Here is a 26476-nt window from a genome sequence, read left to right on the forward strand (position 1 = left end):
ATAGCTCAGTTGTCAGTACAATTGAAAAGGAACAGCTATCTCTAAAAGGAGCAATCACAAAAGTTGAGAAGAAAAACACAGGTACAAGAAAGTAGCTGCTAAGAAACGTTGGCTAATAGAATAAATACTTGAGATGAGTGATGAAAAGAGGAGGTAAAATATTTTCAGGGAAATTCAGGAAGACACAACCATGAGGCCATTCGGAAAGAAATAAAAAGGAAATACAGAACAGCTAAGGCGAATTGACGGGACAAAAAATGGAAAAAGAAATTGTCGGAAGGAGGGACTTAGTATATAGAAAAATCAAAACAATGTCTGGTGAAATTGAAAGCAATGATGGTAACATCAAGAGTGTAATAAGAATTCCACTGTTAAATGCAGCGGACACAGCGGATATGTGGAAAGATTACATTGTAGGCCTCTATGACGCGAAGACTTATCCGATGCCGTGATAGAAGCAGAAAGACGAGTCGATACAGGAGGTAGGGGAATCCAGTATTAGAATCAGAATTTGAAAGAACTTTAGAAAACTTAAGATTGAACAAATCGGAAATAAATAAAATCAGAATTCCAAAAATCATTGGGGAAAACGGCTACAAAACTACTATCCTCGTTGGTGTGTAGAAATTATGAGTCTGGAGGTATGCCACCTGACTTTCTAGAAGACATCTTCCACACAATTGCGAAAATTGCTAGAGACCTGAAATGCGAGAATTATCAAATGGTTCAAATGGCTCTGAGCACTATGAGACTTAACATCTGAGATCATCAGTCGCCTAGAACTTAGAACCACCTAAACTAACCTAAGGACATCACACACATCCATGCCCTAGACAAGATTCGAACCTGCGACCGTAGCGGTCGCGAGGTTGCAGACTGAAGCGCCTAGAACCGCTCGGCCACTCAGGCCGGCCGAGAATTATCGCACTGTCATCTTGATAGCTAATGAATCCATGTTGCTGGCAAATATAATATACAGAAAGGGTGAAAACTGTAGAGGAAGACCGAGGTTGGATACAACCAGAAAATAAGTGAGGACGTGGGTTGCAAGTGCTACTCTGACAAGGGAAAGGCCTCAAACACGGCCAACCGATTCGGCTCAAATTTTGCAGGTCGCTTGTGTACAACCTAAAACGAAGGAATCTAAGATATTTTTGGTCAACACCCCCGCAATTTTGAGAAAATCACCCCTAAAAATTATGACGAGCAATCGACTCAAATTTGGAGGGATCGATGGGTAAGTGAAATAGAGCATTTTTCATCATCAGGTATGGGGTCCTCAAACGCAAATTTTTCCAGAAATCGAGGAAACAAACTTTTACAACTGCCGCTTCTGTACCCTCATGGTAAACGCTTTTCGCCGACAGCGGCGATAGCGCAACGGCCAGGGGAAGGCAGGCACGGTAGCTCAGCGTGTTCGGTCAGATGGTTAGCTGCCCTCTGTAATAAAAAAACTGAGTTGATCGATCAACAACGAACTTAAACACATGTCTTACGACGTCCGCCCCGAGCAGATGCAATGAACAAAATTGAAAAAAATGACATCACAAAAAAAATGAACTGGCTGGGAATCGGAGAACCCGGGTTCGAATCTCGAAGAAACCTCGCGGATGTTATTCTTTTCGTTTGTATTTTTCCATATCTCAATTGATAGTGATAGAAGTGTTAATAAGGTAAGTAAATCAATAAGGAATAATAATAATAATAATAATAAGGTAGGCATACTAATTTCCCAAACGCCGTGTGTTAGTAAAGTATTAAACTTTTAAGCCTTGTCACATGAAAACAACTCCGAGTAAGAGTGCTGCTAATTCCTCACGAGGGATCACAGATAGCCAACCGCGCGACGCTTGTTTACAACGAGGCACAGGACGGAATACACGCGGGGAGAGTTATGTTGTCCCAGTTGCCTCTTTGTCATATCATAGTTGTGAACCTGGAAGAGTGAAGGTGTCCAGCACGAGCCTTATAGAAGTCAATCGGAAAGAGTTGTTTTCCGTCTTTAGGCTGCCGTGAACCTCGTGGATACATGTAGTGATTTTTCCATCGCTAATGCGCTGAATGAAATACGTTTTGTGAATGAATACAGTGTTCTTCCCTAAGTAACATATGACGAGTACTGTGTATAGTTTGTAGTAATTAGCTCGTCTGTTTATGTCGTAGTAACTAGTTATTGTTGGTTGTGTCATATCTTTCAGGTGCATAATCTGAATAATGGAGGATGTACACTCTTCGACTAGCGCTGTGATATATAGTTGGGAGCCTGTCACAGACGATGGCAAGCGGGAATTTACCAACGCTGTGTTTTGGTTTGTAAAAGTGTTGCACGACAGATGCATTATGAATGCACTACCGGAAGCAGGCAGTTCTGTTTCTCGGCGTTCCAGATTGATAGGAGCGGCTAAATCGCAAAATGGACATCACACTTTGTAAATCTCCACGTCACTGGGAACGTGTACTTCATCTGTTCCCGATGAGTATTACGAACCGGCTACTGAATGATTGAACTACGGCGCTCTACCCCTTGAAGTAAAAGTAAAGGCGGTAGCGCTAGCCAGGAATCATCCAAATTGGGACATACAAACACTGCAAAAGAATGGAGCAAAAACAGCCCTGAAAAGGAAGGACTTGAAATTGTGGGAAAGTGATATCCTTAAAGGAAGGACAAGATACGATGAATACCAGGCGATAAATTAGTGGAAATACGACAGATTTGTCGAATCTCATTGTCGTAACGAGAATGTAACAACGACAATACTTCAGGAGTGGGCTGCAGGTGCAGCGGTTCAATATACGGCCAACAAGGATTTTACGTTTGCTACATCATTCTCTTGGGCAAGAAATTTCAAATCGGAGTATAAAATTCGTCAACGGCACGTAATTAAATACGTCTCTCATAAGGAGATACAACATATAGTAGATATACAGAAAATGGCGGCTGTTTTCAGCACGCAAACATCACTTATGACCGCTTGTAATCGTGATTACGTGATCAACACCGATCAAACAGGATGGGAGTATCGGGTGAGCATTCGACGCACGTTATCGCATAAGGGAGAAAAACGAACCCTTGTCGCAGTTGGTAGTAAAATCCAACTAAGACATTCGTACACGGCGCAATATGCCTTCACAGCTTCTGGAAAAGTGTTTCCTAAGGTTTTACTGTGTTTACAAGAAACGAATGTTACATTTGGTCCTCGGGTTATAGAAGAGGTCAATAGTTTAACCGACTCGTTGAAAAATGTTTACATTACGTGCTCCAAATCCGGGAAACTGACGAATGTGATTTGGAGAACGTTTCTTGAGAATGTTTTAAAACCATACGTTTCTGATACCAAGTTTTGTCTAATACTGCATTCCTGAAGTGGACAAATTAATACTACAATATATGACACAATGTTTATAGATGGCGAGGGTTGGCCGACGTGCACAGTAAAAGTAATACCGCCAAACTACACACCTGTATTCCAACCGTGTGATGTTTATTTCTATCGCCAGGTTAAAAATTTTATTTCCAGGCTTCAGAATTGCAGTGTGCTTCTGGAAACCCAGCGGGAATTGCACAACCGCACGGATGCAATAACTATTCACAGCATAATTCATAACCAACTTTCAGCGCCGATTTTTCAGGCAATGATATCGTATGCGTGGTACGCATCAAAATTAATTCCCGAAAAACACATATTTTTAAATGTAAACCAAGTTTGTTTTCCGCCGACTCTTCGGAAGGAACAGTGTAGCTGTCGAAAGATTGCATTCACTAGATGTTCTTGGTGGCGCGAGTATATTTGTTTCGAATGTTTATATGACAAGTACCATCCATCTAGTTGTTCGAAGAAAAGTGAGGACACGTAACGGTGACTGGAAGAGCCATTGTAAAGTGACCTGGAGTATCATTTTAGTTGTTTACTATCCCAAGAGGTTTGAGAAATTTATTTGCCTACCTTACTATTATCATTCCTTATTGATTTACTTACCTTATTAACCCTCCTATCCCTATCAATTGAGATATGGAAAAATACAAACGCAAAGAAAAACACCCGGTAGGTTTCTCCGAGATTCGAACCCGGGTTCTCTGATTCCCAGCCAGTTACCTTTTTTTAAAAAAAAAAATCTCATTATGTTCGTTGCATCTGCTCGGTTCGGACGTCGCAAGACACCGGTTTCAGTTGGTCGTTGATCCATTAACTCTGTTTCTTTATTGCAGAGGGCCATCTAACTCTCTGACCGGACACGCTGAGTTACCGTGCCGGCTGTTACCTTGGTCGTTGCGCTATCGGTGCTGGCGGCGAATAATCGTTTAACTTGAGGGTACAGAAGCGGCAGTTGTAAAGGTTTCTTACCTCGATTTCTGGAAAAGTATGCGTTTTCATACCCCATACCTGATGATGAAAATCCTCTATTTACAATTATCTATCGATCCCGCAATTTTTGAGTCGGTTGCTCTTCATAACCTTTAGGGGTGACTTTCTCAAAAACGCGGGAGTGTTGACCAAAATTATCTTAGATTCCTTCGTTTTAGGCTGTACAAAAGCGACCTACCAAATCTGAGCCGAATCGGTTGGCCGTGTCTGAGGCCTTCCCCTTGTGAGATGAATAGGTTCAGACAGGAGAAGAATTGGTGGCGGGCCGAATCAAAGCAGTCAGAAGACTGATGACTCAAAAAGATGTTAAAAGAATACAAAAATGTCTTGTGGAAGCACTTTTGTGAGAAAACGTCTTTTTATTGTGGAAGGCCGCATAGTGTTGGAACTCCTGATTTAGATGATAGAGTACTTCAACATTTTGAAGACAGTAATGGCAGCAGTACCAGAGAAACAGTTGAAACAGAGAATGTGAGTCATGTGATAGTGTGGAAAATGTTACGAAGGTTATCATCTTTATCCATACCACCTTTAGAGAGTGTAAGGTCTTATTGAAACTGATCTTCTATCCAGTACAGGGGATGTGTGCTCGATACCACCAATTTCTGCCAACCATGCTATTCACTGACGAAGCAAAGTTAACAAAGGAATGGAGTTACAAAATTTTCATAACACTCACGTGTAGGCGAATGAGAATCATTTTGAAGTTTTGTAAACAAGCAAGCAACAGTTCCTCGTTATTCTATGGGCTGGCATAATTGGGTACATGTTAACTGGACCATTCGTTTTCCATGGAACGCTGACTGGAGTCAATATTTGATGAAATTTAATAAAATTTTAATGAAATTTTTAATGAGACAGTTAAATATTTTGCTGGAAGATGTTCAGTACTCTTACGTCAGTACGTGTGTTTCATCCACGATGGGGTAAAACTTCATTTTGCTCTGTAAGCAAGAACAAATTTAAATGTGTGTTTCCCAAGTAAATGGATAGGTCTTGGGATAGGAACATCTTGACCTGCTCGATCTCCTGATCTCAGTCCGCTGTATTTTTAATATCACCCATTTCGGATGTCAGGTAACGGTTGTTATCAGTAATAACTGGTAGCATTCAACAGCGAGTTGTACAGAAGTACTATTGAATGCTACCAATTGTTACTGGATTGGATTTTTATTTTTCTGGGCGTTTAAAGAACATAGTTATTCAAGACTTATTGCGAATGTTATTCTTCGTCAGCGTGTACAAGAAATATTTCAACAGACACTGCAGACACGTGGAATTCGAAAGCGAACGAGAATCCATGATGCAGCGTTTGGAAGGCTGTGTTAGAGCTAATGGAAGACGTTTTGAGCATTTCATTTAGCCATCGGAAGACATCATTTGAAAAGAAAAAATTCTAGTAGAGCCAAGTGAGAAATTTCAAATAAAAATGAAAGAAACGAAGCAAACATCTGCAAGTAGCGAAGGAAGCTAAGTAATTGATGCTGACGAAGCATGGATGACATAAAACGCGGATTATCACAGACAAAGAGAGCATTCCTGGCCAATAGACGTCTGATGGTATCGGCTTTAATCTCAAGAAGAAATTTCTGAGATAGTACGTACAGAGTGCAGCACTGCATTGTGTAAATCAGTCTCTCGAAAATCCGGAAAAGAAGAGAATCGAAGGAAGTTCTTCGCAGAATCGGTGAAGAAAGAAACATATGGAAGACACCGACAAGATGAAGGCACAGGTTGACAGAACATGTGTTAAAACATCACGGAAAAGCTTCCATGGTACTAGAGGGAGCTGAAGAGGGCCAAATCTGTTGAGAAAGACGAAGATTGGAATGCATCCCGCAAACAATTAAGGATGTAGGCTGCAAGAGATACTATCAGATGAAAAGGTTGGCACAAGAGATAACTTCATCCTGAATGCAGTCAGACGAATAATGACTCCTAAAAGGAAAGCCCAATGGATCATCTCAAACTTACGCGAAGCCCCCCCCCCCCCCCACCCTGCTTCTAGAAACCGGACAATGACTACAACCGTAATTCCCTATTTTACTCAAGCAGTAAACATATTGTAAGAATAGACTTCTGCAGTCTGTGTCAGTCTCATTCCAGCGTACCGCTACTTTTCTTTTTTTTTCTTTTTGCATGTATTCTGATCTGTCTTCTCTATAGTTTTTACATAGTTTCCGCTAGTACCCTGCATGTAAATTATTCCCTGATATCTTAACAGATGTGCTATCATCCTTTCCCTTTTTCTTGTCAGCTCTGTCCATATATTCCTGTTCCTGCCGATTCTGTGAAGAACCTCCTGATTCTTTACATTAGTCCACTTAATTTTTAACATTCTTCTGTAGTACCACATCTCAGCTCTCTCGAATCTCCTCTGTTCCTGTCATCCCACAGCCCATGTTTCACTGCCATACAGTGATGTGATCCAAACCACATTCTCAAATTAAGGCCAATATTTGATACCAGTATTTTTCTCTCGCCCAGAAATGCTCTTGTTTCCATTCCCAGTCTGTTTTTATGTCCTCCCTTTCCATCCATCCTGTGTTATTCTGCTGCCTAAGTATCAGAATCTCTTAAGTTCATCTGCTTCTTGATGTTAAAGGGAAATAATGATATTATGGTGTTAATACTACTCATGATGATGACACACAGGGTCATGATGACGGTGATAATCGTGATGATGATGATGATGATGATGATGACGATATGGAGATGGTATGATCATGATGGTAATGGTATGACCTTGATGGTGATGATATGGTCAATAGTAACGATGAAGACGATGATGATGAAGATGATGGCCATGACAAGCATTATTATCCTCATCAGTAGGAGCAGCACCCACCATTTATCGTCTATGGCTGGGTAACTGATATCTCTAGAGTTTCCCTTGCACCACAGCCTTACATATTTCATGTCATCTAACCATCTGTTACTACGCAGTCGCAGACGTCTTTCCCTATCTTCAACTGCAAAACCACCAGCCAGCTTTTATAACCCACAATCTAATGACAGCATAACAACCGCTCACGGACGAAAGCCGCTGCTTCAACTTTTGCTCATCCTTTGGACCTCATCAGACCAAAATGACCACCATTCTGAAACCAGCGGCATTACTAAAATCCAGGTCACCACTTCAGAGTTTCGACAGAGGGACTACATGATACTTGGGGTGCCTACACGACAATACTCCAGGTCCGCGTTCGTGTAAGTAACCTCCGCCCACCTGACAAAGGGTATCCGGTCGGCGACCGCTGTTTGACGGGCGACCACCATAACATCTGCAGGAAGTATCATCGCTGACCGTCTGCTGGTTCAGCCACCAACGCCAGCCGACATTATTCAGTGGCATCGCTTAGGATAGGGTCATACATTGAGCACTGACTGGTACGACAGTCGAACTAGGGCCGTAACTATCCACCGCCTGCTTAGCATTTATCGTCACCGGCTTCCGACAACTGGGAGGTCAGTGTCCGGAGCTCGCTTCCTTGACGACAGCGCCTATAGCACCAGCTGCTCACGGGCCGGGCAGCAACATCACTCGGCCGCTGTGTGGCCGTCAGGCCGGACTGCATCACCGACTACCGACTTAGCGTCAGCCGTGCTTGGTGTCTGCCAAGCAAGAACACTCCGCACCGAACAACGCTAAACTATTTACGACCTGGCTATGACTGACAGCGCACCGCTGTGTGAGTGCGATGTTCACTCTGTCCAGTGGATGTGGACTTGGAGCACCGCTTAACGTAAACGAAGTATAATAGAAGTTTATGATCTATAATCCCAATTACGGCAGCCACATCATTCTGTTCTCTAATCGATTTGCTTTGTTTTCTGTCCAAGTTTGTGTGTTTCGAATCCACGGTTTTTACCTGGCACTCCAAGTTGTTTATTTATTTAGCCTTATTCTCAATAGATAAGGGAATATACACTATGTTCTCAAAAGTACCCGTACACCCCCAAAAATTTAAGTTTTTCATATTAGGTGCACTGTGCAGCCACCTACTGCCAGATACATCATATCGACGACCTCAGTAGTCATTAAACATCGTGAGAGAACAGAATGGGGGCGCTCCGTGCAAATCACGTACTTCGAACATGCTCAGATGATTGGGTGTCACTCGTGTGATACGTCTGTACACGAGATTTCTACACTCCTAAACATCCCTAGTTCCACTGTTTCCGAAGTGACAGTGAGGTGGAAACGTGAAGGGATACCTTCCGCACAAAAGCGAACAGGCCGACCTCGTCTGTTCACTGACAGAGACCGTCGACAGTTGAAAAGGATCGTAATGTGCAATAGGCTGACATATATCCAGGCCATCACACAGGAATTCTAAAATTCATCAGAAACCACTGCAAGTACTATGACAGTTAGCCGGGAGGTGAGAAAACTCCATGGTCGAGCGGCTGCTCATAAGCCACCCATCACGCCGGTAAATTCCAAACGACGCCTCGCTTGATGTAAGGGGCATAAATATTGGGCGATTGAACAGTGGAAAAACGTTGTGTGGAGTGACGAATCACGGTGCACAATGCAGCGATCCGATGGCAGGGTGTGGGTACGGCGAATGCTCGGTGTACGTCATCTGCCAGTGTGTGTAGTGCCAACAGTAAAATTGGGAGGCGGTGGTGTTATGGTGTGGTCGTGTTTTTCATGGAGGGGGCATGCACCTTAAGCACCTTCTTGCGTCCCACTGTTGAAGATAATTAAGGGACGGCGACTGAATCTTTCAACACGATCGAGCACCTGTTCATTTTGAATTGCCTGTGGTGGAGTGGTTACATGACAATAACATCCCTGTAATGGACTGGCGTGCACAGAGTTCTGACCTGAATCCTATGGAACACCTCTGGGATATTTTGGAACGCCGAATTCGTGCCAGGCCTCACCGACCGACATTGATACCCCTCCTCAGTGCTGCACTCCGTGAAGAATGGGCTACCATTCCCCAAGAAACTTTCCAGCACCTGATTGAACGTATGCCTGGTAGAGTAGAATTTGTCACCAAGGTTGAGGATGGGCCAACACCATACTGAATTTCAGTATTACCGATGGAGGGTGCCAAGAACTTGTAAGTCACTTACAGCTAGGTGTTCGTATACTTTTGATCACATAGAGTGCAAAGTGATTCAACTGCCATTACCTAAGGGTTTTGTGCAACCCACAGTGCCTTCAAAGTCCCACACAAGATTTTCATAGTCACTCGCACACTACACACAAACCATTAGCCGGCCTTAGTGGCCGAGCGGTTCTAGGCGTTAGTCTGGAACTGCGTGACCGCTACGGTCGCAAGTTTAGAATCCTTCCTCGGGCATGGATGTGTGTGATGTCCTTAGGTTAGATAGCTTTAAGCAGTTTTAAGTTCTAGGAGACTGATGACCTCAGCAGTTATGTCCCGTAGTGTTCAGAGCCATTTGAACCACTTTGAACAAACTATTAATTCTACAGAAAAAATGAACGTGTACTTTTTGTAGGGAATATATATTTAAATGCTGTACAGAGATACGTTTCCGCTGGAGGCCACAGTTTTCCAGTTATTCAAGAAAAACGAGTTTGGTCACTTTCGCATGTATTTATTTAATAACTCGAAAACTACGCCCACTAGCGAAAACATATCACAGTACAGTATGTAACTAAATTAAATTTCCTACAAAAAGGTCCTCTAGGAATAAACTTGTGTGTAGCGAACGAGTGCGTATGAAAATATTATACGTGGTATTTGAAGATGTTGCTGGTTGCATAAAACCCATACACAGGGAAAGCTGTGTCACCCTTTACAGGTAGATAACTAAATGTTAACGGATACCTCAATTTTTACAGAACAGTTGTATCATTGCTTCACCTATCTAACGCAACGTTGCTATTAAACAATCATGAGCACTTCGTACATATAGATAAAAGTACGTCGACGATAAATAGTGTCGGATATGAATACTGTGATAAGAGTTGTTGAAAGTAATCCAATTTAAATGGTAAGAATCCTTATTTGAAAGCATTTCGATTGTGGCCTGTATAACATTAATCGAAGTTACATGTTAAGAAGTCTTATGTGAAAGCGTATGGGGAAACATGGACAACTTACAGTGCAGACGAGAAATTTAGGAGTACGTAATGAAGTATTACTGAATCTAAGAGGATAGAACAATTTTATGGCACGACTTGAATGAAAGAATGGACCACTTGATAGGACATATCCGGGCACATAAAATTGACACTTTGATAACTGAGAGAATCAGTGGGGTGGTGAGCGGGGAGGGGAACGGAGAACACTGTACAGGCTTGAATAGAGTCAGCATCTTTGTAATGAATGGAGGCTGCAGTAGCTTAGTTGAGTTCAAGACCCTTGCACGGAATAGATTGCTGTAGAAAGCTGTACAATGCAGCCTTCAGACGGACGACTGTGAAAACAACACCAGCAACCTCTTTCATAAGTGAGTAAAGCTGCTCGTAAATAATTAAAGCTATCATAAATCTCAAGAATGTTTGAACTCCTTAGTTGATTGCTTGCCAAGGTCCTGTTTTAGGTGTAAAGCCGGCACCTTCCTCCGACGTTAAAACTGACTTGCTCAGCTAAAGGGGTATCTGGGTATCTATATTTAATATAGATTCAGAGCTACGATTTAGCTCGAGAATTTCAATATGAACAAACCTTTCCTGATGTGGAGAAAGTGATGAGTGACTAAAAAAAAATCCTAGGATTCATCCGTAATCGAATCCATGTCGATTAGATTTGAAGTCTGTCGCTATACTACTCTTTTTCTTTGTTTCATATCTGTTTCTTCGTCTTTCTTTTCCGGAGAGACCGGTACCATGTGGACGTTACATGACGTCAATCAAAATGTATCGCTGAGATCTTCACTCAGTTCTTTCTTTTTTTCTCTTTTTAATTGTACAGCGCGGCCACCCCTGATCGAATGTGCTGAGGTACCCTGCTGAGACACTGAAACACCAAGCCACATCTGCCTAACATACTATTGGAAATCCTGATGAACATGCAATAAGCTACGAGGCGTGTTTTTAAAGTAAGTATTGTTTTGAAATTAAAAAAGACGTGCTAAGATACCTCAATCTTATTTTTACGTGAAAGCATGTACCTTAATCTACTTTTCTACACATTTCCGTCAATATTGAGGCACTTGTCATAACGTTGTACCAGTGTTTAAATACCCTCCTCATAGACGTCTGCCGCCTGACTTGTTAACCACTGCATCACCACTGTTTTGACTTCGTCATCGTCTTGAAGACGCTGACCGCCCAGGTGTTTCTTCAGTTGCAGGAACAGATTGTAGTCACTGGGCACAGGATCAGGACTGTACGGAGGATGATCTAGAGTTTCCCATCGAAAAGATGTGATGAGATCTTTGGTCTGATTCGCCACATGCGGACGGGCATTGTCTTGCAGCAAAACGATGCCCTTGCTCAACTAACATGGACTGTTGCTTTGATTCTGGTGTGACGTAAGCCACCCATGTTTCATCGCCCATAACAATTTGGCTCAAGAAATCATCACCGCCGTTTTGTTACCGCTCAAGGAAAGTCAATGCACTGTCTAAACGTGTGGTTATGTGCACATCCGTCAACATTTTCGGTACCCAACGTGCGCACAACTTTCAGTAATTCAAGTGCTCGGTCACAATGCCATACAAAACACCTCGAGAAACATTAGTAAAGTGATCCCGAAAGGAGGAAATCGTAAAGCGTCTGTTTTCTCTCACCTTATTGTCCACTTCTTGCACCAAACTTTCATTAACGACCGAAGGATGCCCACTCCGTTGATCATCATGCACATTTGTGCGGCCATCTTTAAATGCCCTCACTCACTTTCCTACCATTCCATCACTCAACGTTTTCTCCGTAAACTGCACAGATCTCACGATGAATATCGATTGCTTCTAGGCCTTTAGCACTAAGAAATCTTATAACAGCCCGCACTTCACAGTCGGCGAGACTCACGATTACAAGGAATCATCAGACTAACGACGTCAGTGCGTAGATTAAGGTACAGGCTTTCATGTAAAAATAAAATTTAGGTATCTTAGCACGTCTTTTTTTTAATTTCAAAACGGTAATTACTTAAAAAAACACCCCTCGTAGTTGATTAAATGATTGTAGGCATTCAATGTTGTCTTCTGTAGTATAGAAGCAGGACCTGCTTCGATTACAGCACCTCTGTATTATCAAACGGATAACTTGGTGCACGATGCAGGGTCCCAGATGCAAGTTGCCTAGGTAACGACTTACAGGGGGAAACAAAATGTGTTTTGAATATTTCATTTAATTACTGACCGAATTCAAAAATTTAAAATGTTGCAGTAATCTGTTCACTAAAAGATATAATCTATTAAACGTTTAAATCTTTAACAGATGATTACATATATCAGTGAGCAGATTATAGCAACATTATAAATTGTAAGCCAATCTATAACCGTTAGAAACTGCATTAATTTCTTGACGCAGTGCAACTCACGCCGCTCATATTACTCAGTTTATATTAATCCAGTATTTAAGAATGTGAGCACTTAGCGACTTCCAATCAACTTTAACCAAAATTTCAAATTTCTGCGAAACTTTTTCTCTCTACCACCCAGCATAAAATGATGAAAGAAAAATTATTATCGTTTACTACATGTCCGCTCTTAACGTAATAGAACCTCAGGAATGATATTTTAATATGTTACCTCTGTACCACTAGCTCTATTCGCAACACATTTTGCAAATGGTTCAAATGGCTCTGAGCACTATGCGACTTAACTTCTGAGGTCATCAGTCGCCTAGAACTTAGAACTAATTAAACCTACCTAACCTAAGGACATCACACACATCCATGCCCGAGGCAGGATTCGAACCTGCGACCGTAGCGGTCGCTCGGTTCCAGACTGTAGCGCCCACAACCGCACAGCCACTCCGGCCAGCCACACATTTTGTAAACAGTGTCCACGCATACCACTGAACATACCTGGAAAATTATATTATTGTGTGGCACACACTGTTGTGACTAAACGAAATACAGTTGTCTGTCTACAGCTGTGGGTTGTTTGATTTCTCTGGGAGAAGGCTCAACACAAGGACACCTGAAGTATTAGTTCACTTTATTACGTAAATTACTAAAAATTTACTTAACTTTGACACATGTGTTTGCCACAGGCGTAATGGATAATTTACGATTGTCATGGATTAGCTAGGCATGACATGATTCGGTAATTAAGAAACTGTTGTCTTGAGGTGCAATGTTCAACATTAATGTAGTACATTTAATCAGAAACTTTAACTGCTGCTGTCCTACTGGATGATGACTGCTGTAGCTGAGTTCTCGAACTGGGGCTGAGCTCTTGCTAGTCCAACACTAAATTGACCTTAGCGAGGGCGCTGCTATGCTCAGAGGGGCGGTGTGCTCTTCAGGAGAGCCTCCGATACATGGTCGCTGAATGCAGCGAGATCTCGCCAATATCTCTCGATACCATTCGCATTGCCAGCGGCCGTCCGCTGTGGGCGAGCGGTTCTAGGCGCTTCAGTCTGGAGCCACGCGGCTGCTACAGTCGCAGGTTGGAATGCTGCCTCAGGCATGGATGTGTGTGACGTCCTTAAGTTAGTTAGGTTTACGTAGTTCTAAATCTAGGGGACTGATGACCTCAGATAAGTCCCATAGTGCTTAGAGCCATCTGAACCATCACAGTGCCAGCATTGGTGTGGCAATATTGAATATAGTTCAGGAGATATGTCATAAACGTTCAGATAGGTGAAAAAGTAATATTTGATTGAAATGAAGCGCAAATTATCTAGGCTATACTCATCCAATGTTTGATAATCAGAGCACTTAGCGACTTCCAACAAGCTGTAAACATAATTTGAAACTAATAATAAGGTTTTTCTTGGTCGTGTGCTGAAGGTGAACAACTTAAGACATTAAATTATTAATTAAGTAATCATACCTCTGAAGCTGGTATGTAAACAGGAGTCTGATTATTTAAAGAATCGGCGCTGGCGAGTTTACTGGTTACCATTAAACAGTGCTGGACGTGAACACTGTCGATACGGACCTTCGGAGCTCCCGTTTTCCTTTATTCCTGTTTCTGAATTAGACGCCCACAGACAAGAAGTGGCAATGGCCTGGAATGCCGTGCCGCACACGACAGTAAGAGCCACAGCTCCTGGAAGAGACGCGGCGACATTCTTGCTGGGGCGCCTGGCTGCCCCAGAAACCACAGGCTGCGGGCACGGCCTTAATTGCTGGGCTCCAGCGGGTGGACAGGTGACGGCAGAGCCATCGACCGCGCCGGTCGGGCCGCCTGCCCGTGTTTTGCGGATGCGCGGCACGGCGCCGGGGTGACTGGCCCGTGTGCTATGGACGCTGAAAAACATTTGTCCGCCGCGTCCGACTGCGCCTGCTGCATTATGCATCCGCGGGCGTAAGGGGGGCTGCCTACGCGGCAGGCGCACCGCCGGAAGGTACGGCGCACGGCGAGGCGAGAATCGCCCTCCTGCAGCCGACGCCCGTACCACGTCTCTACGGCACAGCCACCTGTGGCGTACGTTTTCTCTGCTGCCGTCCGATGCCGTCTCTTCTGAAATGTTTCCATTATTTGACGAAGCACGTCGTCCGCCTTTTCTTTAAGTTTTTAGAAGGGATGAAATGTTTTTGTCAGGAATTGTCCGCCTCTACAGCCAAGTGGTCAGCGCGGCAGAATGACTTGCAAGGGTGCGGGTTCGATTTCCGGCAGGGTCGGAGATTTTCTGCGCTCGGTGACTGGGTGTTGTCTTCATTATCTTACCCTCATTGACACGCAAAGTCGCCACATTGGCATCAACTCAAAAGACTCGCACTAGGCGACTGGTCTACCCGACGGGAGGCCCTAGCCACACGACATGTCATTTTATCAGGAATTACACTTTCCTTTCCTAAAATTTTTATTGAAAGTCGTCTTCAGCGCACGTAAGCGAGCCACTCAGAAACTGAGATGCACTCAACGAAAACTAGGCTTCAGTAGCTTTGGTACACTGCATAAATGACACACTAAATGGTAGGATTACGTATAGTGTTAGTAGCATTGGTAGGAAAAGAAACGTAAATGAATGTATAATAGAGAAACTGGGAGCCGACAGTTTCTCTACGGTTTTTTGTTTATTCTGATGTTTGTTTTGCACTTAGATAGAACGGCACATTATACAATTTTAGTCCACTGTGCATTTTATATCATTACAGAATATAAATTTCATGTTACGAGAAATAAAGATTAGTAGATGTAATTTCTAGCCAGCGGTCTTGCTGCAGTCGTAACACCGGTTCCCGTAAGGTCATCGAAGTTAAGCACTGTCCGGCTTAGCTAGCACGTGGATGAGTGACCGTCCGGGCTGCCGAGTGCTGTTGGCCGGATAGGTGCGCTCAGGACTTGTGTGGCCTGTTGAGGAGCTACTTGATTGAGAAGTAGCTGTATCGGTCACGAAAACTGAGAACGGCGGTTAGAGCGGTCTGCTGACAACATGGCCCACCGTTCAAAAATGGCTGAGCACTATGGGACTTAACTTATGAGGTCATCAGTCCCCTAGAACTTAGAACTACTTAAACCTAACTAACCTAAGGACATCACACACATCCATGCCCGAGGCAGGATTCGAACCTGCACATAGTCCCTCGAGGAGGATCAGTGCCATGAGGATGCAGAGGGAAATCGAAACAGTTGCATTAAAGAGAGCCAATGTGTATTCAGAGAACATACGGCCCATAACTGAAAAAGTGTCATGATGCTCTCTCCATTGGCAACAGATTCCGGAATAATCCTCCATTCGGTCCTCGGGGGGGGGGGGAGGGGGGGTTGGAGGGGGGAGGGGGTTTGGAGGGGGGAGGGCAGAAGTGTCAAGGAGGGAGTGGTATGAGGAAAAGACTGGATAACCAACAACGGAAGGATGATGTCCTACGAGTTGGAGCGTCGAATGTCAGAAGTTTGAAGGTGGTAGGAAAATAAATAATTTGAAAAGGAAAATGTTAAGTCCCAACCTGGATATAGTGGTGGTCATTGAAGTTAAATGGAAGGAAGACAAAGAATTCTGGTCACATGCGTATAGGGTAATATCAACAGCAACCAAAAATGGTATAACGGGAGTAGGATTCGTTATCAATACGAGGCTTGAGCACAACTGAGTTACTGTTAACAGTTTAGTGATAGGACTGTTCTCATCAGAATCGACAGCAAACCAACACCGACAACGATAGTTCAGATTTACTTACCTATGTCACAAGTTGAAGATTAAGATGAAGAGATAGAGGAAATATATGACGATATTGAATGGGTAGTTTAGGACATAAAGGACGATAAAAATGTAGTTCTCATGGGGGAAAGAGTAAAATAAAATGAGACAAGAGAATAAGCACTTCGTGGTAGGAACGAAAGAGGAGAAAGACTAATTGGGTTCTACAATAAATTTCAGCTAGTAACAGCAAATACTCTGTTCCAGAATAACAACTGGAGAAGGTATACTCGGAAGCGGCTGAGAGATGCGGGAAGATTGCAGTTAGGTTACATCATAGTCAGGCAGAGATTCCGAAATCAGATACTGAATTGTAAGGGGTACCCAGGATCAGATATAGACTCAGATCACAGTTTAGTGTTGATCAAGTGTAGGCTGAAGATTAACAGACTAATGATAACGAATCAATATGCAAAGAAGTATAATACGGAAGAACTAAGAAATGAAGTGATTAGCTTAAATTTCTATAAGGCTATAGATACTGCGATAAGGAGTAACTCAGTAGGCAGTGCAGTTGAAGAGGAATGGACATGGCAAAAAAGACCAAACTGGAAAGAAAAATACACTTAGAAAGAAGGTGACTACGAAGAAACCATGCACAACAAAAGAAATACTTAAGCTGATCGATGAAAGAAAAAGTACGAAAACGTTCAGGGAAATTCAGGAATACAGAAATACAAGTCGCAAGTGCAGGGAAGCTAAGGGGAAGTGGCTGGAGGACACGGTCACTGAACCTTAACAGCTATGTTCAAAGTTTTGAAATGTGAAGAGATCTCAGCATACAGAAAATTAAAAACTACCTTTGGTGAAACTGAAAGCAAGGGTGGTAGCACTGAAAGTGCAACGGGAATTCCAATGTTAGATGCAGTGGAGAGAGCGGAGAGGTGGAAAGAGTACATTTAGGCCTCTATAAGTTAGACGCCTTGTTTGTTGTGATAGAAGAAGAAATAGGAGTCAATGTAGAAGAGATAGGGGATCCAATATTAGAATTAGAATTTAGAAGACCTTCGGAAAACTTAACATCAAGTGAAGCTGAAGGGATACATAATATTCCATAAAAATTTCTACATCATTGGGAAAGTGGCTACAAAACGACTATTCACGTTGGTGTTTAGAACGTGTCTCGAGATAGACCATCCGACCTTTGGAAAAATATCATCGACACAGTTCCGAAGATGGCAAGAGCTGACGCGAGGATTATCGCACATTCAGTTTAACAGCGCATGCATCCAAGTTGCTGACAAGAATAACATACAGAGGAACGGAAAGAAAATTGACGATCTGTTATACGACGATCAGTACCTTTCGGGAAGGTAAAGACACCAGAAAGGTGGTTCTGACGTTACGGATAGTAATAGAAGCTGGACCAAAGATAAATCAAGACACGTTAACAGGATCTGTCGACCTGGAAAAAGTGTTCCAGAATGTCAAATGGTGCAAGCTGTTCGAAATTCTGAGACAAATTGGGATAAGCTATAGGCAGAGACGGGTAACATACAATACCTACATGAACCAAGAGGGAATAATAACAGTGGAGGACCAAGAATGGAGCTCTCGCATTAAAAAGGATGTAAAACAGGAATGTAGTCTTTCGCCCCTATTGTTCAATCTGTACATCGAAGAAGCAGTGATGAAAATTAAACCACCTTTCAACAGAAGAACTAAAATTCAAGGTGAAAGGCTATCAGTGACAAGATTCATTGATGACGTTGCTACCTTCAGTGAGTAAGGAAGAATTACCGATCTGCTGAACAGAATGAACTAACGAATGGAAAATATGGGCTGAGAGTAAATCGAAGAAAGACGACAGTAAATGAAGTCGCAGACAAGAGAGCCAGCAGATGAAGTCAATGAACTCTGCTAACTAGCCAGCAAAATAGGCAATGACGCATGGAGCAAGGAAGACATCGAAAGCAGACCACCAGTGCCAAAAAAGGCCATTCCAGGCAAGAGAAGTCTACTAGCATCCAACAAAGGTCTTCGTTTGAGAAAGAAATTTCTGAGACTGTATGTTTGGAGCACAACATTGTATGGTAGTGAAGCGTGGACTATGTGAAAACCATAAAAGCAGGGACTTACTATTTGAGATGTGGTGTTACAGACGATTGTTGAGTATTAGGTGTGCTGGTAAGATAAGGAATGAGGAGGTTCTGCGCAGAATCGTAGAGGGATGGAAAATGTGAAAACATCGATAAGAAGAAGGGACATCATGATTGGATAACTTCTATGATATTAGAGGGATCTGTAGAGGTTAAAGACTGTAGAGGAAGACAGAGAATGGAATACAGACAGGAAATAATTGAGGACGTAGGTTGCAAGTGGTACTGTGAGATGGGGTTGACACAGGAGAGATCTGGCGGGTGGCACCAAGACAGTCAAAAGGCAGATGACTCCAAAAAAAAACGCTGTATAATAAATCTGAATTGTTTTCGTAATTTTACTCTAACATCCGTCTGTTTCACTTAATAAATCGGCCACTCTCGAATAAAATCTGAGTTTCCGTATGTTACGTGGCCCTTTAAAATACATCCTCATTCAGTTTCTAAACGGTTTATCGCTTCCGGTTTTTAGGGGAATTTAGTAAGACACTGATCGTGTATGGATAGAAAGCGATAGTCATGAGGTAACGCCCGGTAGGTATTTAACACACCTAACGTACAGGTGACGCTGGTATGACCGTAACTGACCAACGCTACTAGGAAAACAACATAATCTACACTTACTTGTGGGGTCTACGGTAATTTTACAACTCTGCTCGGAAGTATCATTCAGCAAGACTGGTAGGCAGCAGTGGCTGGGGATACCCATAGACGCAATGTATGTTGATAGAAGCAAGCGCTGATCGTAACTTATAAAGTAGCCTCAGCATTTCAACAGCCCGCGCTTCAGTCCGGAACCGCGCTGCTGCTACGGTCGCAGGTTCGAATCCTGCATCAGGCATGGATGTGTGTGATGTCCTTAGGGTAGTTAGGTTTAAGTAGTTCTAGGTCTAGGGGACTGATGACCTCAGATGTTAAGTCCCGTAGTAATTAGAGCCATTTCAAACATTTTTGAACATCCGCCGAAACGAGTGTAATCATGTTAGAAAACGTGAGACCTTAACTTTTCCCCAAGAATTGAATGTTCAAGTAACTTACGGGTTTACTGCCAGGTGACGTCGTCGACCACAGCCGATATTTCGACAGGAACGCACCATGCCATTCGCAAGGCACAACTGGAAGGACGAAGCAAGGTGCAAGGGAATTTAATACCTCGGTTCACAGAGGAGAAACAAGGAAGATACCAAACACAGAACAAGTAACCGCAGAGTCAACCCACAACCATAGATAACCAACTTCAGAAATATCAATAGTGACTATTAATCAACAGGTGAGGTAGCACTAACTCTGTCCCTTTGTTTTTTGATGAGAGACAAAGCCGGATTCCAAGCAGCATTTAAACAAAATCCACAATCTCTGTTTATAAGGATGCTTGATAGTTGGATTTCAACAGCTTCCTTAAAAACAGGGTCAGTTGCCACTCCCTGCACCAAGTGCCTATCCGCTGCAGACCTTCCTGCATTTCGCTACAATTTTCTAATGCTGCGACTTCTCTGTATACTACAGCATCATCCGCGAAAAACCGCATGGAACTTCCGACACTATCTACTAGGTCATTTATATATATTCTGAAAAGCAATGGTCCCATAACACTCCCCTGTGGCACGCCAGAGGTTACTTTAACGTCTATAGACGTCTCTCCATTGATAACAACATGCTGTGTTCTGTTTGCTAAAAACTCTTCAATCCAGCCACATAGCTGGTCTGATATTCCGTAGGCTCTTAGTTTGTTTATCAGGCGACAGTGCGGAACTGTATCGAACGCCTTCCGGAAGTCCAGGAAAATAGCATCTACCTGGGAGCCTGTATCTAATATTTTCTGGGTCTCATGAACAAATAAAGCGAGTTGGGTCTCACACGATCGCTGTTTCCGGAATCCATGTTGATTCCTACAGAGTAGATTCTGGGCTTCCAGAAATGACATGATACGCCCGAGCCCATCTAACCTAAAAAACCGCCCAGTCCACGCCACACAACCCCTGCTACCCGTGTAGCCGCTTGCTGCGTGTAGTGGACTCCTGACCTATCCAGCGGAACCCGAAACCCCACCACCCTATGGCGCAAGTCGAGCAATCTGCAGCCCACACGGTCGCAGAACCGTCTCAGCCTCTGATTCAGACCCTCCACTCGGCTCTGTACCAAAGGCCCGCAGTCAGTCCTGTCGACGATGCTGCAGATGGTGAGCTCTGCTTTCATCCCGCTAGCGAGACTGGCAGTCTTCACCAAATCAGATAGCCGCCGGAAGCCAGAGAGGATTTCCTCCGATCCATAGCGACACACATCATTGGTGCCGACATGAGCGACCACCTGCAGATGGGTGCACCCTGTACCCTTCATGGCATCCGGAAGGACCCTTTCCACATCTGGAATGACCCCCCCCCCCCCCCCCCGGTATGCACACGGAGTGCACATTGGTTTTCTTCCCCTCTCTTGCTGCCATATCTCTAAGGGGTCCCATTACGCGCCTCAACAGGACAGCCTCTCTATGGACCTTAGGGGAGCCATATAATCTAGGTGGTACAGAACAGTAAGAATTAAGACTCTTGATAGTCTCCTGAGGCAAAGAACTTTTCTTCAGGAGGTTATTTGTCTCTCTCTCAAAACTCTTAGTGGGGTCAGCACCGATTTTGCTATACGCCGAATCAGAAAGTGGACACTGCATCTTCTGAATGTAATCGTGCTTCAACAAAACCGTGGCATTTCCCTTGTCCGCAGGTAAAATAACAATATCAGGATGCATTCTGAGTGAACGTAAAGCAGCCGCCTCAGCTGCTGTAATGTTACACTTGTGCGGACGGGCCCCAGTCAACACACGACTAGCTTCCCTCCTAACCTCTTCCGCAGCCTCGGAAGGTAGTTTATAAACAGCCTGTTCCATATAACTAATAAAATCAACGTCTGGCAAATTCTCAGGCGTCGGTGCGAAATTCAAAACTTTCCCCAGCACAGACAAAGCTGCGTCGTTAAACGTTTTCTCCTGGGATTGATCACAGAACGTCGAGAATTAAAATTGGACACTGAGCCAAGAAAAACGTTCAAAATTCGCAGAATGACGAGCAGTTACAGATTGAAATTCCCTGTCAGACTGCGACCAAGAGGCACCGTCCACTCAATCCCAAGAGAATTCAGAAACATTAGACAGCATCAGTAAATGAAGCTGAAATAATTCCTTAGAAACAAAATCTAATTGATGGCCGGTATAGTGGATCCTTTCTCGAACAAGAGATAAACCAACACTTAGCTTGATGTGATTGGCGGCAGGAGAATTAATATGATGCACAACCTTAGCAAAAACTGGAACCACACTATGATTTGGACACTTCTATAAAAACGACAATGCACATTCAATCCTTATTCTACTGCTGCGAAGTTTAACCAACCTTCGCAAGCAACGATACATTTCCTCCCTGTAGAGGTAAACAATGTGAGACCTTAACATTTCCCGGCGAATTGAATGTTTAAATAACTTACGGGTTTGCTGCCGGGTGACATCGTCGACCACTGCCGACATTTCGACAGGAGCACACCCTGCCATTCGCAAGGCACAACTGCAAGGAGGAAGCAATGTGCAAGGGAATTTAATACCTCGGTTCACAGAAGAGAAACAAGGAAGATACGAAACACAGAACAAGTAACCGCAGAGTCAACACACAACCAAAGATAACCAACATCAGAAATATCGATAGTGACTATTTATGAACAGGTGAGTTAACACTAATTCTGTCCCGTTCTTTTTTTATGAGAGACAGAGCGGGATTCCAAGCAGCACTTGAACAAAATCCAGCGTCTGTTTATAAGGTTGCTTGATAGTTGGATGGATTCTGCATTGTCTGCAGCTCGTGACACATCCCCTGGTCACGACAGGATCCATTGCACTATGCTACGGCACCTCACAAGGCGCAACAAAGAAATCCTCCTCGCACTTTTTAATGCCGTTTGGGCATCAGGTCACTTTCCTGACTCGAGGCGTGAGGCAGTTTTAATTCCTTTTTTAAAACCTGGGAAAGACCGCACGAGCCCGAGTACCTACCGTAGTGTTGCCCTCACTAGCTGCATGTGAAAGACCTTGGAGCGGATGGTTAACCGCCGCCTTGTCTGGATGTTAGAATCCCGGCAACTCCTTAGTCGCTTTCAGTGTTGGTTCAGGAGGTTTCGTTCCACCTTAAATAAGCTTGCCCTCCTGGAGGCGGCTATACGTCAAGCTTTCCTACGCCGTCATCACATTCTAGGTGTATGTTTTGACATCGGAAAGGCCTACGATACCACTTGGGGGCGTCTCATCCTGGAGCAGCTTCACGAATAGGGTTTTCGTGGTTGTCTTCCTCTTTTTATTCAGTCTTTCGTCTCGCCACGATATTTTGGATACCAAATTGGTGACGTCCAGTCTGACCACTTTGAGCAGTAGAACGATGTCCTTCAGGGTAGTGTTTTAAGTGTGACTGTCTTTTCCATCCCTATTAATAGCATTACCTCCATAGTGAAAAGTCCTGCCCAGTGTTCCTTGTTTGTGGATGATTTCTCTGTGTTTTGCTCTTCTTCTAGCCTTGCAAAGACAACGCGGCAGTTGCAACTTACTCTTAGTAGACGTTTGGACGACTGGGCGCAGAAGAGTGGTTTTAAGTTTTCCACCGAGAAGTCGGTATGCGTTCTTTTTTACCGTTCTCGTTCGATTTTAGCCTTTCCTGAGTTGAGAATGAGGGACACTGTCCTTACTTTTAAAGACACGGTGAGATTTCTGGGGCTCATTTTTGACTCGTAGCTTACGTGATTACCTCATCTTAAAGACCTGAAACGACGGTCACTGAAGGCTGTAAGTATTTTGAAATGTCTTAGCCACAGTACATGGGGAGCCGACAGGACGTGTCTGCTCCAGTTTTATAGGGGGTTTGTGCGATCTCGGCTCCATTATGGGTGCAAGGTGAATGGGCCTGCGAGGCCTTCTTACGTAGAGGTGTTGGACGTTGTGCACCATGAAGGGCTTCGGTTAGCCACTGGGGCATTCAGAACTCCTGTGCAGAGACTGGTGAACCGCCACTTCATATACGGTGACGGCTACTTACAGTGCGCCAGGCATATAAAACTTTGTCCACACCATACACACCTGCATACCATACCGTTGCTCAGCTTCCTCTGGCACGGCTATATCATAACCGGCAACGTGCGACGCGGCCCTATGGGATTCGCGCACAGGATTGCCTCTCTGCGATGGATATGGCTGGTCTTCATGTTTATCGTCGCGGTTGGAGCAGATTTCCACCTTGACTCCTCTGGAGACCAAGACTTGCTTTAGATTTGACTAATTTTAAGAAAGATAGTACACCAGATTTTAAATTCCAGTCTCTGCTTTTTAACATTTTAGATGTGCATCACAGTTTTACCTTTGTTTACACTGATGGCTCCAAACAGGAGAATTTCATTGGCTGTTCTGTAGTGCTCCCTGTTCTTGTTCAAAAAATGGTTCAAATGGTTCTGAGCACTATGGGACTCAACTGCTGAGGTCATTAGTCCCCTAGAACTTAGAACTAGTTAAACCTAACTAACCTAAGGACATCACAAACATCCATGCCCGAGGCAGGATTCGAACCTGCGACCGTAGCGGTCTTGCGGTTCCAGACTGCAGCGCCTTTAACCGCACGGCCACTTCGGCCGGCCCCTGTTCTTGTTACCCGGATTCGCCTCCCTGATGAATATACCGTATCCGCAGCGGAGCTCCACGCGATCCTGAAGGCACTGGAGCTGATGAATCGTGTCCGGGGCGATCGATTTCTCCTCTGCTCCGATTCTCTTAGTGCCTTACAATCGCTGCAGAATCTGTACCCCACTGAGACAATGGTCCAGCTGATATATGACCAACTGTACCTGCTCCAACGGCGGGGTAAGGAGGTGTCCTTCTGCTGGTTCCTGGTCATGTAGGAATATGGGGCAATGAACAGGCCGATCGGGCTGCCAAGGAGGCCTGCAGAGAGTGGGATGTGGTCCAGTGTCCTATGTCCTATTCCCTTGCAGTCTGTCATTTCTGCACTCCACAAGTAGTGCATGGAGTTGTGGGAGGATGAATGGCTGTCGGTGACGGCCAATGAACTGCGGTTGGTGTAGTCAACAACTCGGCCGTGACGTTCCTCCTGCCGGTTGCTCAGGCGGGAAGAAGTGACCCTCACACGTCTTCGGATCGGGCACTGTCCTCTCACACATAGCTTTCTATTGCGGCGAGAGGATCCCCCGTTTTGTGATGCTTGTGGTGTGCGCATCTCTGTCCGGCACATTTTAACAGACTGCATTTTATACCGTGATGCAAGGGCAGAAGCACAAGTTGATGGGAATCTGCCTTGTGTTTTAGCTAACGATGAGACGTGTGTGTCCGGGGTTCTTAAGTTTTGTGATGTGTCTGGACTCTGGCCTAAACTTTTAGGCTGGAGGTTTTAGAGCGTTGCAGAGTGGCTGGCTCCCCCCTCTTTCCCTTGCGGTCAGCCAGCCACTTCCATCTGCTATAATGTTTAACCTCCCTCTACCACTTTCTACCTGTGTTGTCCATGTTTTAATGCTGAAGACATGCTTCGTCCCACGCTTCGGTGTGTAGGCACATATTTTTCAAAGCTTGTTACCTGTGTTCTACGTTATGTTTTATCTTACTGTTCTGAGTATTTTCTTGACACCCATCTCAATTTGTTACTGAGCGGGCGCTGAAGACCTTGCTGTCGTGCGTCCAAAAAACCCTCTACTACTACTACTACTACTCCTCAACATCTTCCTTAATAACACTATCCCAGTAGCTGGACGTGCAAGCCAGAATCTCCGTGTTGTTGTATTCCATAGGATGACCGGTGTAAAGGTAATGTTCTGCAATAGCGGATTTGCTCGGCTGTTGTAAGCGTGTGTGACGCTTATGTTCAATACACCCGTCTTCCACAGTTCTGATTGTCTGACCAATATATGACATGCCACAACTTCAAGGAATACAATAGACACCAGCCTTACGCAAACCAAGATCATCTTTTACGGGCGCCAACAGGGCCTTAATCTTAGAAGATGGTCGAAAAACGAGTTTCACATCATACTATAAATACACTCCTGGAAATGGAAAAAAGAACACATTGACACCGGTGTGTCAGACCCACCATACTTGCTCCGGACACTGCGAGAGGGCTGTACAAGCAATGATCACACGCACGGCACAGCGGACACACCAGGAACCGCGGTGTTTGCCGTCGAATGGCGCTAGCTGCGCAGCATTTGTGCACCGCCGCCGTCAGTGTCAGCCGGTTTGCCGTGGCATACGGAGCTCCATCGCAGTCTTTAACACTGGTAGCATGCCGCGACAGCGTGGACGTGAACCGTATGTGCAGTTGACGGACTTTGAGCGAGGGCGTATAGTGGGCATGCGGGAGACCGGGTGGACGTACCGCCGAATTGCTCAACACGTGGGGCGTGAGGTCTCCACAGTACATCGATGTTGTCGCCAGTGGTCGGCGGAAGGTGCACGTGCCCGTCGACCTGGGACTGGACCGCAGCGACGCACGGATGCACGCCAAGACCGTAGGATCCTACGCAGTGCCGTAGGGGACCGCACCGCCACTTCCCAGCAAATTAGGGACACTGTTGCTCCTGGGGTATCGGCGAGGACCATTCGCAACCGTCTCCATGAAGCTGGGCTACGGTCCCGCACACCGTTAGGCCGTCTTCCGCTCACGCCCCAACATCGTGCAGCCCGCCTCCAGTGGTGTCGCGACAGGCGTGAATGGAGGGACGAATGGAGACGTGTCGTCTTC

Source organism: Schistocerca piceifrons, chromosome 5 (genome assembly GCF_021461385.2).
Source record: "Schistocerca piceifrons isolate TAMUIC-IGC-003096 chromosome 5, iqSchPice1.1, whole genome shotgun sequence".
Taxonomy (NCBI): Eukaryota; Metazoa; Arthropoda; class Insecta; order Orthoptera; family Acrididae; genus Schistocerca; species Schistocerca piceifrons.